This window comes from Oncorhynchus keta, chromosome 34 (genome assembly GCF_023373465.1).
Source record: "Oncorhynchus keta strain PuntledgeMale-10-30-2019 chromosome 34, Oket_V2, whole genome shotgun sequence".
In the NCBI taxonomy this organism is placed as follows: Eukaryota; Metazoa; Chordata; class Actinopteri; order Salmoniformes; family Salmonidae; genus Oncorhynchus; species Oncorhynchus keta.
Window position 1 is genome coordinate 3,223,502 of NC_068454.1, and position 22,232 is coordinate 3,245,733.

Below are 22,232 nucleotides of genomic sequence, written 5' to 3' on the forward strand. Positions count from 1 at the left end.
ATATCAACATATCACCATATCAACATATCACCATATCACCATATCAACATATCACCATATCACCATATCACCATATCACCATATCACCATATCAACATATCACCATATCAACATATCACCATATCACCATATCACCATATCAACATATCACCATATCAACATATCACCATATCAACGATATTACCATATCACAATATCACCATATCACCATATCAACATATCACCATATCAACATATCACCATATCACCATATCACCATATCAACATATCACCATATCACCATATCAACATATCACCATATCAACATATTACCATATCAACATTTCAACATATCAACATATCAACATATCAACATATCAACATATCAACAACATATTACCATATCAACATATCAACATATTACCATATCACCATATCAACATATCAACATATCAACATATCAACATATTACCATATCACCATATCAACATATTAACATTTTACCATATCAACAAATCACCCTATCAACATTTCAACATATTACCATATTACCATATCAACAACATATCACCATATCACCATATCAACATCACCTTTCCCACAGTGAAGTTTATTACAATGCTGGCCGTTTGACTTGAAAGTGTGAAATTTGGACACCCAAGCTATACCCTTCTGTAGCCAAGCGCAACATGACCATATTGACCATATTGTTGTCAAACCTACCGTGTTGATTTGAAAATGTTTTAATTATATGCCTGGCTTTTCACAGTATTTTAAAAAAGAAAATGGTACTTATGATAAATATTAGTCACTATCGGTTATAGCCACCGCCAGTTATAGTCACATACATGTATAACTGTCACTGACTTTAGTGTTAGTTTCCATTATCAATCAGTCACATTGATTGGTTTATGGTGATATGCTTCAGTTTGCTGCCATATGACTGCTGTCACATTTGTCTCCAGCGAAGGTACAATAGATCTAAAAACAATTGTAATTTATTTTTTAAATCCCCTGATCAAATCTGCTTACTGAGTTACCGCTCGTATCAACAGCTCTTATTAAGATGGAAATTACAGTGTCTGGAGAATGGTGTTATTTCTATCAGAAAAAAAGAAAGTAGATATTGTTCACCTTGGAACCGGCAGGTTCAAATGAAATCGAATCAAATGTTATTGGTCACATACACGTGTTCAGCAGATGTTATTGGTCACATACACGTGGTTATCAAATGTTATTGGTCACATACACATGGTTAGCAGATGTTATTGGTCACATACACATGGTTAGCAGATGTTATTGGTCACATACACATGGTTAGCAGATGTTATTGGTCACATACACATGGTTAGCAGATGTTATTGGTCACATACACATGGTTAACAGATGTTATTGGTCACATGGTTAGCAGATGTTATGGTCACATACACATGGTTAACAGATGTTATTGGTCACATACACATGGTTAGCAGATGTAATTGGTCACATACACATGGTTAGCAGATGTTATTGGTCACATACACATGGTTAACAGATGTTATTGGTCACATACATATGGTTAGCAGATGTAATTGGTCACATACACATGGTTAACAGATGTTATTGGTCACATACACATGGTTAGCAGATGTTATTGGTCACATACACATGGTTAACAGATGTTATTGGTCACATACACATGGTTAGCAGATGTTATTGGTCACATACACACGGTTAGCAGATGTAATTGGTCACATACACATGGTTAACAGATGTTATTGGTCACATACACATGGTTAGCAGATGTTATTGGTCACATACACATGGTTAGCAGATGTTATTGGTCACATGGTTAGCAGATGTTATTGGTCACATACACATGGTTAACAGATGTAATTGGTCACATACACATGGTCAGCAGATGTTATTGGTCACATACACATGGTTAACAGATGTTATTGGTCACATACACATGGTTAGCAGATGTTATTGGTCACATGGTTAACAGATGTTATTGGTCACATACACGTGGTTAACAGATGTAATTGGTCACATACACGTGGTTACCAGATGTTATTGGTCACATACACATGGTTAGCAGATGTTATTGGTCACATACACGTGGTTAACAGATGTTATTGGTCACATACACATGGTTAGCAGATGTTATTGGTCACATGGTTAGCAGATGTTATTGGTCACATACACATGGTTAACAGATGTAATTGGTCACATACACATGGTTAGCAGATGTTATTGGTCACATGGTTAGCAGATGTTATTGGTCACATACACGTGGTTAACAGATGTTATTGGTCACATACACATGGTTAGCAGATGTTATTGGTCACATACACATGGTTAGCAGATGTTATTGGTCACATACACATGGTTAGCAGATGTTATTGGTCAGTTACACATGGTTAGCAGATGTTATTGGTCACATACACATGGTTAGCAGATGTTATTGGTCACATACACATGGTTAGCAGATGTTATTGGTCACATACACATGGTTATCAGATGTTATTGGTCACATGCACATGTTCAGCAGATGTTATTGGTCACATACACATGGTTAGCAGATGTTATTGGTCACATACACATGGTCAGCAGATGTTATTGGTCACATACACGTGGTTAGCAGATGTTATTGGTCACATACACATGGTTAGCAGATGTTATTGGTCACATACACGTGTTCAGCAGATGTTATTGGTCACATACACATGGTTAACAGATGTTATTGGTCACATACACATGGTTAACAGATGTTATTGGTCACATACACATGGTTAGCAGATGTTATTGGTCACATACACATGGTTAGCAGATGTTATTGGTCACATACACGTGGTTAGCAGATGTTATTGGTCACATACACATGGTTAGCAGATGTTATTGGTCACATACACATGGTTAGCAGATGTTATTGGTCACATGGTTAACAGATGTTATTGGTCACATACACATGGTTACCAGATGTTATTGGTCACATACACATGGTTAACAGATGTTATTGGTCACATACACATGGTTAACAGATGTTATTGGTCACATACACATGGTTAACAGATGTTATTGGTCACATACACATGGTTAACAGATGTTATTGGTCACATACACATGGTTAGCAGATGTTATTGGTCACATGGTTAACAGATGTTATTGGTCACATACACATGGTTAACAGATGTTATTGGTCACATACACATGGTTAACAGATGTTATTGGTCACAGACACGTGTTTAGCAGATGTTATTGGTCACATACACATGGTTAACAGATGTAATTGGTCACATACACATGGTTAACAGATGTTATTGGTCACATACACATGGTTAACAGATGTTATTGGTCACATGGTTAACAGATGTTATTGGTCACATACACATGGTTAACAGATGTTATTGGTCACATACACATGGTTAACAGATGTTATTGGTCACATACACATGATTAGCAGATGTTATTGGTCACATACCCATGGTTAACAGATGTTATTGGTCACATACACATGGTTAACAGATGTTATTGGTCACATGGTTAACAGATGTAATTGGTCACATACACATGGTTAACAGATGTTATTGGTCACATACACATGGTTAGTAGATGTTATTGGTCACATACACATGGTTAACAGATGTTATTGGTCACATACACATGTTTACCAGATGTTATTGGTCACATACACATGGTTAGCAGATGTTATTGGTCACATACACATGGTTAGTAGATGTTATTGGTCACATACACATGGTTAACAGATGTTATTGGTCACATACACATGGTTAACAGATGTTATTGGTCACATACACATGGTTAGTAGATGTTATTGGTCACATACACATGTTCAGCAGATGTTAATGGTCACATACACATGGTTAGCAGATGTTATTGGTCACATACACATGGTTAGCAGATGTTATTGGTCACATACACATGGTTAACAGATGTTATTGGTCACATACACATGGTTAACAGATGTTATTGGTCACATACACATGGTTAACAGATGTTATTGGTCACATACACATGGTTACCAGATGTTATTGGTCACATACACATGGTCAGCAGATGTTATTGGTCACATACACATGGTTAGCAGATGTTATTGGTCACATGGTTAGCAGATGTTATTGGTCACATACACATGGTTAACAGATGTTATTGGTCACATACACATGGTTAACAGATGTTATTGGTCACATACACATGGTTAACAGATGTAATTGGTCACATACACATGGTTACCAGATGTTATTGGTCACATACACGTGTTCAGCAGATGTTATTGGTCACATGGTTAACAGATGTTAATGGTCACATACACATGGTTAGCAGATGTTATTGGTCACATACACATGGTTAACAGATGTTATTGGTCACATACACATGGTTAACAGATGTTATTGGTCACATACACATGGTTAACAGATGTTATTGGTCACATACACATGGTTAACAGATGTTATTGGTCACATACACATGGTTAGCAGATGTTATTGGTCACATACACATGGTTAACAGATGTTATTGGTCACATACACATGGTTAACAGATGTAATTGCGCATGTAGCGAACGCTTCTGCTTGTAGCTCCGACAGTAATAATCTAACAAGTAATATCTAACAGATTACACAACATAAACCCAATACACACCAATCTAAGTACAAATGAATTAAGACTATATACATATGGATGAGCGATGTCAGAGCGGAACAGTAGAACAGTATAGAAAAGCCGTATATACATATGAGATGAGTAACGCATAGACTAAGATACAGTAGAACAGTATAGAAAAACAGTATATATATATATATGAGATGAGTAATGCATAGACTAAGATACAGTAGAACAGTATAGAAAAACAGTATATATATATATATGAGATGAGTAATGCATAGACTAAGATACAGTAGAATAGTATAGAAAAACAGTATATATATATATATGAGATGAGTAATGCATAGACTAAGATACAGTAGAACAGTATAGAAAAACAGTATATATATATGAGATGAGTAATGCATAGACTAAGATACAGTAGAATAGTATAGAAAAACAGTATATATATATATATATGAGATGAGTAATGCATAGACTAAGATACAGTAGAACAGTATAGAAAAACAGTATATATATATATATGAGATGAGTAATGCATAGACTAAGATACAGTAGAATAGTATAGAAAAACAGTATATACATATGAGATGAGTAACGCATAGACTAAGATACAGTAGAACAGTATAGAAAAACAGTATATACATATGAGATGAGTAATGCAAGATAACAAATCAAATGAAAGTTTATTTCTCACATGTGCCGAATACAACAGGTGTAGTAGACCTTACAGTGAAATGCTGAATACAACAGGTGTAGTAGACCTTACAGTGAAATGCAGAATAAAACAGGTATAGTAGACCTTACAGTGAAATGCTGAATACATCAGGTGTAGTAGACCTTACAGTGAAATGCTGAATACAACAGGTATAGTAGACCTTACAGTGAAATGCTGAATACAACAGGTGTAGTAGACCTCACAGTGAAATGCTGAATACAACAGGTGAAGGTAGACCTCACAGTGAAATGCTGAATACAACAGGTCTGTAGACCTCACAGTGAAATGCTGAATACAACAGGTATAGTAGACCTCACAGTGAAATGCTGAATACAACAGGTGTAGTAGACCTTACAGTGAAATGCTGAATACAACAGGTGTAGGTAGACCTTACAGTGAAATGCTGAATACAACAGGTGTAGGTAGACCTCACAGTGAAATGCTGAATACAACAGGTATAGTAGACCTCACAGTGAAATGCTGAATACAACTGGTGTAGTAGACCTTACAGTGAAATGCTGAATACAACAGGTCTGTAGACTTCACAGTGAAATGCTGAATACAACAGGTCTGTAGACCTCACAGTGAAATGCTGAATACAACAGGTATAGTAGACCTCACAGTGAAATGCTGAATACAACAGGTATAGTAGACCTCACAGTGAAATGCTGAATACAACAGGTATAGTAGACTTCACAGTGAAATGCTGAATACAACAGGTATAGTAGACCTCACAGTGAAATGCTGAATACAACAGGTATAGTAGACCTCACAGTGAAATGCTGAATACAACTGGTGTAGTAGACCTCACAGTGAAATGCTGAATACAACTGGTGTAGTAGACCTTACAGCGAAATGCTGAATACAACTGGTGTAGTAGACCTTACAGCGAAATGCTGAATACAACAGGTATAGTAGACCTTACAGTGAAATGCTGAATACAACAGGTGTAGTAGACCTCACAGTGAAATGCTGAATACAACAGGTGAAGGTAGACCTCACAGTGAAATGCTGAATACAACAGGTATAGTAGACCTCACAGTGAAATGCTGAATACAACAGGTGTAGTAGACCTCACAGTGAAATGCTGAATACAACAGGTGTAGGTAGACCTCACAGTGAAATGCTGAATACAACAGGTATAGTAGACCTCACAGTGAAATGCTGAATACAACAGGTGTAGTAGACCTTACAGCGAAATGCTGAATACAACTGGTGTAGTAGACCTCACAGTGAAATGCTGAATACAACAGGTGTAGTAGACCTCACAGTGAAATGCTGAATACAACAGGTGTAGTAGACCTCACAGTGAAATGCTGAATACAACAGGTATAGTAGACCTCACAGTGAAATGCTGAATACAACAGGTGTAGTAGACCTTACAGCGAAATGCTGAATACAACTGGTGTAGTAGACCTCACAGTGAAATGCTGAATACAACAGGTATAGTAGACCTCACAGTGAAATGCTGAATACAACAGGTGTAGTAGACCTTACAGCGAAATGCTGAATACAACTGGTGTAGTAGACCTCACAGTGAAATGCTGAATACAACAGGTATAGTAGACCTCACAGTGAAATGCTGAATACAACAGGTGTAGGTAGACCTCACAGTGAAATGCTGAATACAACAGGTGTAGTAGACCTCACAGTGAAATGCTGAATACAACAGGTGTAGGTAGACCTCACAGTGAAATGCTGAATACAACAGGTATAGTAGACCTCACAGTGAAATGCTGAATACAACAGGTGATTTAGACCTCACAGTGAAATGCTGAATACAACAGGTGTAGGTAGACCTCACAGTGAAATGCTGAATACAACAGGTATAGTAGACCTCACAGTGAAATGCTGAATACAACAGGTGTAGTAGACCTTACAGCGAAATGCTGAATACAACTGGTGTAGTAGACCTCACAGTGAAATGCTGAATACAACAGGTATAGTAGACCTCACAGTGAAATGCTGAATACAACAGGTGTAGTAGACCTTACAGCGAAATGCTGAATACAACTGGTGTAGTAGACCTCACAGTGAAATGCTGAATACAACAGGTATAGTAGACCTCACAGTGAAATGCTGAATACAACAGGTGTAGTAGACCTCACAGTGAAATGCTGAATACAACAGGTGTAGGTAGACCTCACAGTGAAATGCTGAATACAACAGGTATAGTAGACCTCACAGTGAAATGCTGAATACAACAGGTGATTTAGACCTCACAGTGAAATGCTGAATACAACAGGTGTAGGTAGACCTCACAGTGAAATGCTGAATACAGCAGGTATAGTAGACCTCACAGTGAAATGCTGAATACAACAGGTGTAGTAGACCTTACAGTGAAATGCTGAATACAACAGGTGTAGTAGACCTCACAGTGAAATGCCGAATACAACAGGTGTAGTAGACCTTACAGTGAAATGCCGAATACAACAGGTGTAGTAGACCTTACAGTGAAATGCTGAATACAACAGGTGTAGTAGACCTTACAGTGAAATGCCGAATAAAACAGGTGTAGTAGACCTTACAGTGAAATGCTGAATACAACAGGTGTAGTAGACCTTACAGTGAAATGCTGAATACAACAGGTGTAGTAGACCTTACAGTGAAATGCTGAATACAACAGGTGTAGTAGACCTCACAGTGAAATGCTGAATACAACAGGTGTAGTAGACCTTACAGTGAAATGCTGAATACAACAGGTGTAGTAGACCTCACAGTGAAATGCTGAATACAACAGGTGTAGTAGACCTTACGGTGAAATGCAGAATAAAACAGGTGTAGTAGACCTTACAGTGAAATGCTGAATACAACAGGTGTAGGTAGACCTCACAGTGAAATGCTGAATACAACAGGTGTAGTAGACCTCACAGTGAAATGCTGAATACACCAGGTGTAGTAGACCTTACAGTGAAATGCTGAATACAACAGGTGTAGTAGACCTTACAGTGAAATGCTGAATACAACAGGTGTAGTAGACCTTACAGTGAAATGCCGAATAAAACAGGTGTAGTAGACCTTACAGTGAAATGCTGAATACAACAGGTGTAGTAGACCTCACAGTGAAATGCCGAATACAACAGGTGTAGTAGACCTTACAGTGAAATGCCGAATACAACAGGTGTAGTAGACCTTACAGTGAAATGCTGAATACAACAGGTGTAGTAGACCTTACAGTGAAATGCCGAATAAAACAGGTGTAGTAGACCTTACAGTGAAATGCTGAATACAACAGGTGTAGTAGACCTTACAGTGAAATGCTGAATACAACAGGTGTAGTAGACCTTACAGTGAAATGCCGAATACAACAGGTGTAGTAGACCTTACAGTGAAATGCAGAATAAAACAGGTGTAGTAGACCTTACAGTGAAATGCTGAATACAACAGGTGTAGTAGACCTTACAGTGAAATGCCGAATACAACAGGTGTAGTAGACCTTACAGTGAAATGCAGAATAAAACAGGTATAGTAGACCTTACAGTGAAATGCTGAATACATCAGGTGTAGTAGACCTTACAGTGAAATGCTGAATACAACAGGTATAGTAGACCTTACAGTGAAATGCTGAATACAACAGGTGTAGTAGACCTTACAGTGAAATGCTGAATTCATCAGGTGTAGTAGACATTACAGTGAAACGCTGAATACAACAGGTGTAGAAGACCTTACAGTGATACTGTACAATTTTTAAGTTTAAAAAATGTTATTAGGTGAACTTTAGAAAGGTAAAGAAATAAAAACAACAGTGAAAGAGACTGCAAAATAACAGTAGCGAGGCTTTGTAAGCATTAGTAAGTGACTAAGATACCGTAGAATGCGATATAAAACAGTATTTGCATATGAGATGAGTAATGGCAGATTTGTAAACATTATGAAAGTGACTAAGATACCGTAGAATGCGATATAAAACAGTATATGCATATGAGATGATTAATGGCAGATTTGTAAACATTATTAAAGTGACTAGTGTTCCATTTATTAAAGTGGCCAGTGATTCCTAGTCTATGCCTGTAGGCAGCAGCCTCTAATGTGAAAGTGATGGCTGTTTAACAGTCTGACGGCCATGAGATGGAAGCTGTTCTTCAGTCTCTCGGGTCCCTGCTTTGATGCACCTGTACTGACCTCGCCTTCTGGATGATAGCAGGATGAACAGGCAGTGGCTCGGCTGGTTGATGTCCTTGATGATCTTTTTGGCCTTCCTGTGACAACGGGTGGTGTAGGTGTCTTGGAGGGCAGGTAGATTGCCCCCCGGTGATGCGTTGGGCAGACCGCACCACCCTCTGGAGAGCCTTGCGGTTGTGGGCGGAGCAGTTTCCGTAACAGGCGGTGACATACAGGATGTCAGGATGCTCTCAACAGACAGGATGCTCTCAATTGTGCATCTGTAAAAATTGGTGAGGGTTTTACTTGACAATATAAATTGCTTTAGCCTCCTGAGGCTGAAGAGACGCTGTTGCACCTTATTCACCACACTGTCTGTGTGGGTGGACCATTTCAGTTTGTCGGTGATGTGTATGCCCAAGAACTTAAAACTTTCCACTTTGTCCACTGCTGTCCCTTCGATTTGGATAGGGGGGGTGCTTCCTCTGCTGTTTCCTGAAGTCCACGATCATCTCCTTTGTTTTGTTGATGTTGAGTGAGAGGTTTTTTTCCAGGCACCACACTCCCAGAGCCCTCACCAGCTCCCTGTGGGCTGTCTCGTCATCGTTGGTAATCAAGCCTACTACTGTTATGTCGTATGCAAACTTGATAATTGAGTTGGAGGCGTGCTTGGCCAAGCAGTCATGGGTGAACAGGGAGTACAGGAGGGGGCTGAGCACGCACCCTTGTGGGGCCCCAGTGTTCAGGATCAGCGGAGTAAGGGTGATGTTTCCTACCTTCACCACCTGGGGGCGGCCCGTCAGGAAGTCCAGGACCCAGTTGCACAGGGCGGGGTTCAGACCCAGAGCCTCGACCTTAATGATAAGTTTGGAGGGTACTATGGTGTTGAATGCTGAGCTATAGTCAATAAACAGCATTCTTACATACGGTGCCTTGCAAAAGTATTCATCCCCCTTGGCATTTTTGGTATTTTGTTGCATTACAACAACCTGTAATTTAAATGGATTTTTATTTGGATTCCATGTAATGAACGTACACAAAATAGTTTTAAAAAATTCAACAAAATCTAAAACTGAAAAGTGGTGCGTGCATATGTATTCACCCCTTTACTATAAAGCCCCCAAATAAGATATTCTGCCACCAATTATCTTCAAAAGTCACATAATTAGTTAAATAAAGTCCACCTGTGTGCAATCTAAGTGTCACATGATGTGTCACATGAACTCAGTATATATACACCTGTTCTGAAAGGCCCCAGAGTCTGTAACACCACTAAGCAAGGGGCACCACCAAGCAAGCGGCACTATGAAGACCAAGGAGCTCTCCAAACAGGTCAGGGACAAAGTTGTAGAGGAGTACAGATCAGGGCTGGGTTATAAAAAAATATCAGAAACTTTGAACATCCCACAGAGCACCATTACATCCATTATTAAAAAATGGAAAGAATATGGCACCACAACAAACCTGCCAAGAGAGGGCCGCCCACCAAAACTCACGGACCAGGCAAGGAGGGCATTAATCAGAGAGGCAACAAAGAGACCAAAGATAACCCTAAATACGAATACAAATACAAACCCCCCAAAAATCCATTTTAATTCCAGGTTTTAAGGCAACAAAATGGAAAGATGCCAAGGGGGTGAATATTTTCGGAAGCCACAGTAGGTATTCCTCTTGTCCAGATGGGACAATGTGCAGAGAGATGGCGATTTCATCGTCTATGGATCTGTTGGGCGGTAAGCAAATTTAAATGGGTCTATGGTGGCAGTTAGAAGTGATATGAACTTTGACTAGTCTCTCAAAGCACTTAATGATGACAGAGGTGAGTGCTGCGGGGCGATAGTCGTTAAGTTCAGTTGCCTTTGCCTTCTCGGGTACAGGAACAATGGTTGAAGCATTGAAGCATGTCGGGACAGTAGACTGGTATAGGGAGAGATTGAATATGCCCGTAAACACACGAGCCATCTGTGCTCTGAGGACGTGGCTAAGGATACTGTCTGGACCGGAAGCCTTGCGAGCGTTAACACATTTAAAAGTTTTACTCACGTCGGCCACGGAGAGGGAGAGCCCACTGTCCTTGGTAGCGGATCGGGTCAGTGGCACTGTTCAAAGAACGTGTTTAGCAAGACGTCGGTCTCGGCTTCCATCTATCTACGGTTTCTGGTTAGGGTAGGTTTTAGTCACAGTGGGTACATCTCTTATACACTTCCTTTTGAACTCAGTCACCGTGTCCGTATGCGTCTACATTATTTTCGCACGCTACCCGGAACATATCCCAGTCCACGTGATCAAAACAATCCTGAAGCGTGGATTCCGATTGGTTAGATCAGCATTGAATAGTACGAAGCACATGCACTTCCTGTTTGAGTTTCTGTCTTATAGGACAGGAGGAGCAAGACGGAATTGTGGTTAGATTTGACGAAAAGAGGGCAGGGCTTTGTAAGCATCCCTGAAATAAGAATATAGCAAATGTCGAGAGTCTCAGTAGCGCAAGTAGGACAGTCAATATGTTGATAGAATTCCGGCAGTATAGTCCTCAGATTTGCAATGTTTTATTGTGAGGTATTCTAATTCGGTTGAACAAAATGACTCGAGTTCCTGTATGTTCCTAGAATTACACCATGAGCCATTAATCATGAACCCCCTCCCCCCGCCCTTCTGCTTCCCGGAGAGATATTTATTCCTGTCTGAGAGATGTACTGAGAATCCTGCTTTACTGACTCCGACAGAGTATCCCGAGAGAGCCATGTTTCCACGAAACAAAGTATGTTGCCCTGATGTCTCTCTGGAATGAAATCCTTGCTCTAAGCCCATCAAATTTGCTATCCAAAGATTGAACATTAGAGAGTAATATACTCGGAAGCGGTGGGTGGTGCTCCTACTGAGTCGAACCAGCAGGCCGCCTCGAGTGCCTCTCCTCCGTCGGCGATGTTTTGGGTCGGCATCTGGAATAAGTTAAATTGCTCTGGTGAGAGTGAACAAAGGATCTGGTCCTGGGAAGTCGTATTTCTGGTCGTAGTTTGCGGCGCTCTAATAATATATAGTTCTTCCCAGCTATATGTAATGACATAAAGCATTTCCTGAGCTAATAATGTAAACAAAAAAAAGTGTACAGAAAAAAAAAAAAAACACTGCAAAGTTTTCTAAGAGCTAAGTTGCTATGCTGCCATCTGCGTCGGCGCCACCTTCTTCCTTTCATCGCACGTGGAATTATGAGGGAATTAAGTCAAGGTCAGAATACAGTTTGTTTGTAGACACACCTTCATTTTCTTTGATCTCCCCCACACACCGAATAGCGGGTGAATAGCATGTTGTTCTCATGCTTAAGTTCAAGGTCAGAATATGCATTGAGAGACAAGTGCTTAACATTGGAATTATGTTACATTTTCGCCTGCTTAACTCAGATCTGAATTTCACCCCTAATGAACAAACTAAAATGTTATCAGGTACTTTTATTGTACCTGCATTCTAACAGCAGGTGTGAGAGCAACAGGAAGTGTTTTATGCCTGCTGGGCAGCTAGGTGTAGAGAGACACTGGTGTAGAGAGACACTGGTGTGGGAGTTTCAGGTCCAAGATCTCCAGAGGAACTGAGGAAATATCGAAACAGGTGGTGAGTGACCTCACCAAACTGTGAATAATCCTAGCGAGAGACAGAGAGAAAGAGATAAACACTGTAAGAGAGAGAGGGGTAGAGAGAGAGAGAGGCAGAGAGAGAGAGAGAGAGGAAGAGAGAGAGAGAGAAACAGTGAAAGAGAGAGAGAGAAACAGTGAGAGAGAGAGAGAGAGAGAGAGAGGGGGAGGAGAGGGGAAGAGAGAGAGAGCAATGGGGAACGAGAGAGAGAGGAAGAGAGAGACAAGCAGTGAAAGAGAGAGAGGGGAAGAGAGAAGCAGGGGATGAGAGAGAGAGAGAGAGAGAGAGAGAGAGAGGTGTGAATGAAAACCCTCCCTCTCACTGAGAGATGACTAAGGCTTAACCATCTGTTGCTGTATCAGAGAGAAAAGGAGGTGTGGCAGAGAACCTGTCTCAGGAGAGTCAGAGAGAAAAGGAGGTGTGGCCGAAAACCTGTCTCAGGAGGAGTCAGAGAGAAAAGGAGGTGTGGCCGAAAACCTGTCTCAGGAGGAGTCAGAGAGAAAAGGAGGTGTGGCCGAAAACCTGTCTCAGGAGGAGTCAGAGAGAAAAGGAGGTGTGGCCAAAACCCTGTCTCAGGAGAGTCAGGGAGAATAGGAGGTGTGGCCGAAAACCTGTCTCAGGAGGAGTCAGAGAGAAAAGGAGGTGTGGCCGAAAACCTGTCTCAGGAGGAGTCAGAGAGAAAAGGAGGTGTGGCCGAAAACCTGTCTCAGGAGAGTCAGAGAGAAAAGGAGGTGTGGCCAAAACCCTGTCTCAGGAGAGTCAGGGAGAATAGGAGGTGTGGCCGAAAACCTGTCTCAGGAGGAGTCAGAGAGAAAAGGAGGTGTGGCTGAAACCGTGTCTCAGGAGGAGTCAGAAAGAAAAGGAGGCGTGGCCAAAAACCTGTCTCAGGAGAGTCAGAGAGAAAAGGAGGTGTGGCCGAAACCCTGTCTCAGGAAGAGTCAGAGAGAAAAGGAGGTGTGGCTGAAACCCTGTCTCAGGAGAGTCAGAGAGAAAAGGAGGTGTGGCCAAAAACCTGTCTCAGGAGGAGTCAGAGAGAAAAGGAGGTGTGGCCAAAACCTGTCTCAGGAGAGTCAGAGAGAAAAGGAGGTGTGGCCAAAACCCTGTCTCAGGAGAGTCAGGGAGAATAGTAGGTGTGGCCGAAAACCTGTCTCAGGAGGAGTCAGAGAGAAAAGGAGGTGTGGCTGAAACCGTGTCTCAGGAGGAGTCAGAAAGAAAAGGAGGCGTGGCCAAAAACCTGTCTCAGGAGAGTCAGAGAGAAAAGGAGGTGTGGCCGAAACCCTGTCTCAGGAGAGTCAGAGAGAAAAGGAGGTGTGGCCAAAACCCTGTCTCAGGAAAGTTAGTTGATAGTTATTATGAAGTAAAGTAGGGGGAGTGCTACTCAGCGTGAGGTAATACAGTAGGGGGAGTGGGAGGTAATACAGTAGGGATAGTGCTGCTCAGCGTGAGGTAATACAGTAAAAAGGGGAGGTAATACAGTAGGGGGAGTGCTGCTCAGCTTGAGGTAATACAGTAAGGAGTGCTGCTCAGCGTGAGGTAATACAGTAGTGGGGAGTGCTGCTCAGAGTAATACAGTAAGGGAGTGGGAAATACAGTAGGGGAGTGCTGCTCAGCTGAGGTAATACAGTAAAGTGCTGGTCACCAGTAAGGGGAGTGCTGCTCAGCGTGAGGTAATACAGTAGGGGGGTGCTGCTCAGCGTGAGGTAATACAGTAGGGGAGTGCTGCTCAGTGTGAGGTAATACAGTAGTGGGGAGTGCTGCTCAGCTTGAGGTAATACAGTAGGGGAGTGCTGCTCAGCGTGAGGTAATACAGTAGTGGGGAGTGCTGCTCAGCTTGAGGTAATACAGTAGGGGGAGTGCTGCTCAGCGTGAGGTAATACAGTAGGGGAGTGCTGCTCAGCGTGAGGTATTACAGTAGGGGGAGTGCTGCTCAGCGTGAGGTAATACAGTAGGGGAGAGGTAATACAGTAGGGGAGTGCTGCTCAAGGTAATACAGTAAGTGGAGGGGAGGTAATACAGTAGGGGAGTGCTGCTCAGCGTGAGGTAATACAGTAGGGGAGTGCTGCTCAGCGTGAGGAAATACAGTAGAGGAGTGCTGCTCAGCGTGAGGTAATACAGGAGGGATAGTGCTGCTCAGCGTGAGGTAATACATTAGTGCTGCTCAGCGTGAGGTAATACAGTAGGGGAGGAGCAGCGTGAGGTAATACAGTAGGGGAGTGCTGCTCAGCGTGAGGTAATACAGTAGAGTGCTGCTCAGCGTGAGGTAATACAGTAGGGGAGTGCTGCTCAGCGTGAGGTAATACAGTAGGGGAGTGCTGCTCAGCTTGAGGTAATACAGTAGGGGAGTGCTGCTCAGCGTGAGGTAATACAGTAGGGGAGTGGGGGTAATACAGTAGGGATAGTGCTGCTCAGGAGGTAATCAGTAGGGGGAGTGCTGCTCAGCGTGAGGTAATACAGTAGGGGGAGTGGGGGTAATACAGTAGGGATAGTGCTGCTCAGCGTGGGATAATACAGTGGGGAGTGCTGCTCAGCGTGAGGTAATACAGTAAGGCGAGTGCTGCTCAGCGTGAGGTAATACAGTAAGGGGAGTGGGAGGTAATACAGTAGGGGAGTGCTGCTCAGCTTGAGGTAATACAGTAAGGGGGAGTGCTGCTCAGCGTGAGGTAATACAGTAGTGGGGAGTGCTGCTCAGCTTGAGGTAATACAGTAAGGGGAGGGGAGGTAATACAGTAGTGGGAGTGCTGCTCAGCTTGAGGTAATACAGTAAGGGAGTGCTGGTCAGCGTGAGGTAATACAGTAGTGGGGAGTGCTGCTCAGCTTGAGGTAATACAGTAAGGGGGAGTGCTGCTCAGCGTGAGGTAATACAGTAGTGGGGAGTGCTGCTCAGCTTGAGGTAATACAGTAGGGGGAGTGCTGCTCAGCGTGAGGTAATACAGTAGGGGAGTGCTGCTCAGCGTGTCAGTAGGGGAGTGCTGCTCAGCGTGAGGTAATACAGTAGGGGGAGTGGGAGGTAATACAGTAGGGGAGTGCTGCTCAGCGTGAGGTAATACAGTAAGGGGAGTGGGAGGTAATACAGTAGGGGGAGTGCTGCTCAGCGTGAGGTAATACAGTAGGGGAGTGCTGCTCAGCGTGAGGAAATACAGTAGAGGGAGTGCTGCTCAGCGTGAGGTAATACAGGAGGGATAGTGCTGCTCAGCGTGAGGTAATACATTAGGGGGAGTGCTGCTCAGCGTGAGGTAATACAGTAGGGGAGGAGCAGCGTGAGGTAATACAGTAGGGGGAGTGCTGCTCAGCGTGAGGTAATACAGTAGGGGGAGTGCTGCTCAGCGTGAGGTAATACAGTAGGGGAGTGCTGCTCAGCGTGAGGTAATACAGTAGGGGAGTGCTGCTCAGCGTGAGGTAATACAGAAGGGGAGTGCTGCTCAGCGTGAGGTAATACAGTAGGGGGAGTGGGAGGTAATACAGTAGGGGAGTGCTGCTCAGCGTGAGGAAATACAGTAGAGGGAGTGCTGCTCAGCGTGAGGTAATACAGGAGGGATAGTGCTGCTCAGCTTGAGGTAATACAGTAGGGGAGTGCTGCTCAGCGTGAGGTAATACAGTAGGGGAGTGGGGGTAATACAGTAGGGATAGTGCTGCTCAGCGTGAGGAAATACAGTAGAGGGAGTGCTGCTCAGCGTGAGGTAATACATTAGGGGAGTGCTGCTCAGCGTGAGGTAATACAGTAGGGGAGGAGCAGCATGAGGTAATACAGTAGGGGAGTGCTGCTCAGCTTGAGGTAATGCAGTAGTGGGGAGTGCTGCTCAGCTTGAGGTAATACAGTAAGGGGAGTGCTGCTCAGCGTGAGGTAATACAGTAGGGGGTGCTGCTCAGCGTGAGGTAATACAGTAGGGGAGTGCTGCTCAGTGTGAGGTAATACAGTAGTGGGGAGTGCTGCTCAGCTTGAGGTAATACAGTAGGGGAGTGCTGCTCAGCGTGAGGTAATACAGTAGTGGGGAGTGCTGCTCAGCTTGAGGTAATACAGTAGGGGGAGTGCTGCTCAGCGTGAGGTAATACAGTAGGGGAGTGCTGCTCAGCGTGAGGTAATACAGTAGGGGAGTGCTGCTCAGCGTCAGGTAATACAGTAGGGGAGTGGGAGGTAATACAGTAGGGGAGTGCTGCTCAGCGTGAGGTAATACAGTAAGGGGAGGGGAGGTAATACAGTAGGGGGAGTGCTGCTCAGCGTGAGGTAATACAGTAGGGGAGTGCTGCTCAGCGTGAGGAAATACAGTAGAGGAGTGCTGCTCAGCGTGAGGTAATACAGGAGGGATAGTGCTGCTCAGCGTGAGGTAATACATTAGGGGAGTGCTGCTCAGCGTGAGGTAATACAGTAGGGGAGGAGCAGCGTGAGGTAATACAGTAGGGGAGTGCTGCTCAGCGTGAGGTAATACAGTAGGGGAGTGCTGCTCAGCGTGAGGTAATACAGTAGGGGAGTGCTGCTCAGCGTGAGGTAATACAGTAGGGGAGTGCTGCTCAGCTTGAGGTAATACAGTAGGGGGAGTGCTGCTCAGCGTGAGGTAATACAGTAGGGGGAGTGGGAGGTAATACAGTAGGGGGAGTGCTGCTCAGCGTGAGGTAATACAGTAGGGGGAGTGCTGCTCAGCGTGAGGTAATACAGTAAGGGGAGTGCCGCTCAAATGGAATGTTTTATGTGTTCTCCACACCCTCGTACTCACGAGAGCGTCCTGGGAGAATGCACCCAGAGCGTATGAGCGTCCTGGGAGAATGCACCCAGAGCGTATGAGCGTCCTGGGAGAATGCACCCAGAGCGTATGAGCGTCCTGGGAGAATGCACCCAGAGCGTATGAGCGTCCTGGGAGAATGCACCCAGAGCGTATGAGCGTCCTGGGAGAATGCACCCAGAGCGTATGAGCGTCCTGGGAGAATGCACCCAGAGCGTATGAGCGTCCTGGGAGAATGCACCCAGAGCGTATGAGCGTCCTGGGAGAATGCACCCAGAGCGTATGAGCGTCCTGGGAGAATGCACCCAGAGCGTATGAGCGTCCTGGGAGAATGCACCCAGAGCGTATGAGCGTCCTGGGAGAATGCACCCAGAGCGTATGAGCGTCCTGGGAGAATGCACCCAGAGCGTATGAGCGTCCTGGGAGAATGCACCCAGAGCGTATGAGCGTCCTGGGAGAATGCACCCAGAGCGTATGAGCGTGGAGCAAGGTGGTATTCATTTTAAGAAACACCAAATGTTTTTAGCTCCATCATCATCTTCCATAATCTAATGGATTTGGGAGGAGGCCACCAAAAAATGTGCACACATCATGACGGGCCACACACACACACACACACACACACACACACACACACACACACACACACACACACACACACACACACACACACACACACACACACACACACACACACACACACACACACAGGTTGTGAGCGTTACATTTTAGTGGCCCTCCTCATGATAGCTTAGAGAAATGTTAAAGTTTATAGTTCCATTTTGAGCAATTTTTACACATTTTGCCATTGGGTGTTGAGATAATGTTGTAGTTTTATAGTTTGCTGCAATTCTCATTTTGCAAAATGACATGTTTTACATCTAGCTTCCTACAATTCTACTAATTTTGCCATTTTGGGTGGAGACAAGTGTTTGAAGTTTTCAATGATATCTGAGTGAGACTGACTAACAAAATCAATGAAGGCCCCTCTGCCGGTAATTCGAACACGATAACCAGTTTAGATATCTGGCTCCTAAATTAATTTAGCAATCCACCCCCCCAAAAAAAAGCATTTGCTGACATGGGCTAATTTACTGATTGACATAACAAGAGAAATAAACGGCTGACGCACGTCCACATTTAGAAATTGCACCTTGTGTATTTTACAATTCCAACTCTCAACAGTAAGGCGAGACCCCAACTGTCTTCCGATTAGGGAACGGATCCAACCGCCTTCAAAGGGGGGGGAGGGGGGGGGGGGGGGGGGGGGCAGGTGTCCGTCCCCGCTGTAATGCCTCAGCGGATGTAGTTATCCTGTAGCTCAGTTGGTAGAGCATGGCGCTTGTAACGCCAGGGTAGTGGGTTCGATTCCCGGGACCACCCACACGTAGAATGTATGCACACATGACTGTAAGTCGCTTTGGATAAAAGCGTCTGCTAAATGGCATATATTATTATATTTATATTAAACTGTCATCACAGTGGTCAGTCAGACGGTGATGCAACTAGCAAAGTATCACTCTGTAGATCTACCCTAGCTTGTGTATGTATCCCCCCCCCCCCCTGTGAAGTGTATTGGGACCTTGTAATAATGTATTTTACTTTGACTTTAGCCCGACTATATCCTTTAAGTCACTCAATAGATGAACACTGAGAAACACTGTAGAAGCCCGGAGGTGAAAGTGGCCATTTATTTCAACAGCTATAGAGCCCTGGAGGTCATGTAGCTGTTGAAAAGCATGTGGGGTGTTTGACAAGCCTTGGCTTGTGGGAGATTTAATTTAATCTCATTGTAAAATAGACAGACTTTTTTTTGTTGTAGTTCTCCCCTCAACGACTCTTTAGATGAAATATTCCACAGCATTTTATCTCCAAGACAAATTGCCTCCGTCTTACAACCCCACAAACAGCTTTTCGGTTAATGCATCTGTGCAGAATGATTTCCACTCAACTTGACAAAGATGCTGCTGTTGTCATTTATACTGGGTACAGAGGGTAAACAGACACATCTCACAACAGACACATCTCACAACAGACACATCTCATACAGACACATCTCACAACAGACACATCTCATACAGACACATCTCACAACAGACACATCTCAAAACAGACACATCTCATACAGACACATCTCACAACAGACACATCTCAAAACAGACACATCTCATACAGACACATCTCACAACAGACACATCTCACAACAGACACATCTCACAACAGACACATCTCACAACAGACACATCTCACAACAGACACATCTCAAAACAGACACATCTCAAAACAGACACATCTCACAACAGACACATCTCACAACAGACACATCTCACAACAGACACATCTCACAACAGACACATCTCACAACAGACACATCTCACAACAGACACATCTCACAACAGACACATCTCATACAGACACATCTCACAACAGACACATCTCACAACAGACACATCTCATACAGACACATCTCATACAGACACATCTCATACAGACACATCTCATACAGACACATCTCACAACAGACACATCTCACAACAGACACATCTCACAACAGACACATCTCACAACAGACACATCTCATACAGACACATCTCATACAGACACATCTCACAACAGACACATCTCATACAGACACAGACACATCTCATACAGACACATCTCATACAGACACATCTCACAACAGACACATCTCATACAGACACATCTCACAACAGACACATCTCACAACAGACACATCTCACAACAGACACATCTCACAACAGACACATCTCACAACAGACACATCTCATACAGACACATCTCATACAGACACATCTCATACAGACACATCTCATACAGACACAGACACATCTCACAACAGACACATCTCACAACAGACACATCTCACAACAGACACATCTCACAACAGACACATCTCATACAGACACATCTCACAACAGACACATCTCATACAGACACATCTCATACAGACACATCTCACAACAGACACATCTCACACAGACACAGACACAGACACATCTCACACAGACACAGACAGACATCTCACACAGACACATCTCACACAGACACATCTCACACAGACACATCTCACACAGACAAATCTCATACAGACACATCTCCCAATAGACACATCTCACACAGACACATCTCACAACAGACACATCTCACAACAGACACATCTCACACAGACACATCTCACAACAGACACATCTCACAACAGACACATCTCATACAGACACATCTCACACAGACACATCTCATACAGACACATCTCATACAGACACATCTCACAACAGACACATCTCATACAGACACATCTCATACAGACACATCTCACAACAGACACATCTCACACAGACACATCTCATATAGACACATCTCACAACAGACACATCTCATACAGACACATCTCACACAGACACATCTCACAACAGACACATCTCACACAGACACATCTCATACAGACACATCTCATACAGACACATCTCACAACAGACACATCTCATACAGACACATCTCACAACAGACACATCTCACAACAGACACATCTCATACAGACACATCTCATACAGACACATCTCATACAGACACAGACACATCTCATACAGACACATCTCATACAGACACATCTCATACAGACACATCTCATACAGACACATCTCACACAGACACATCTCATACAGACACATCTCATACAGACACATCTCATACAGACACATCTCAACACAGGCACATCTCACACAGACACATCTCATACAGACACATCTCCCAATAGACACATCTCATACAGACACATCTCACAACAGACACATCTCATACAGACACATCTCACAACAGACACATCTCAAAACAGACACATCTCAAAACAGACACATCTCACAACAGACACATCTCATACAGACACATCTCATACAGACACAGACACATCTCACAACAGACACATCTCATACAGACACATCTCATACAGACACATCTCACACAGACACATCTCACACAGACAAATCTCACACAGACAAATCTCATACAGACACATCTCCCAATAGACACATCTCACACAGACACATCTCACAACAGACACATCTCACAACAACACAGACACATCTCATACAGACACATCTCACACAGACACATCTCATACAGACACATCTCATACAGACACATCTCATACAGACACATCTCACACAGACACAGACACATCTCACAACAGACACATCTCACACAGACACATCTCACACAGACACAGACACAGACACATCTCATACAGACACATCTCACACAGACACATCTCACACAGACACAGACACAGACACATCTCACACAGACACAGACACATCTCACACAGACACATCTCACACAGACACATCTCACACAGACACATCTCACACAGACAAATCTCATACAGACACATCTCCCAATAGACACATCTCACACAGACACATCTCACACAGACACATCTCACACAGACACATCTCATATAGACA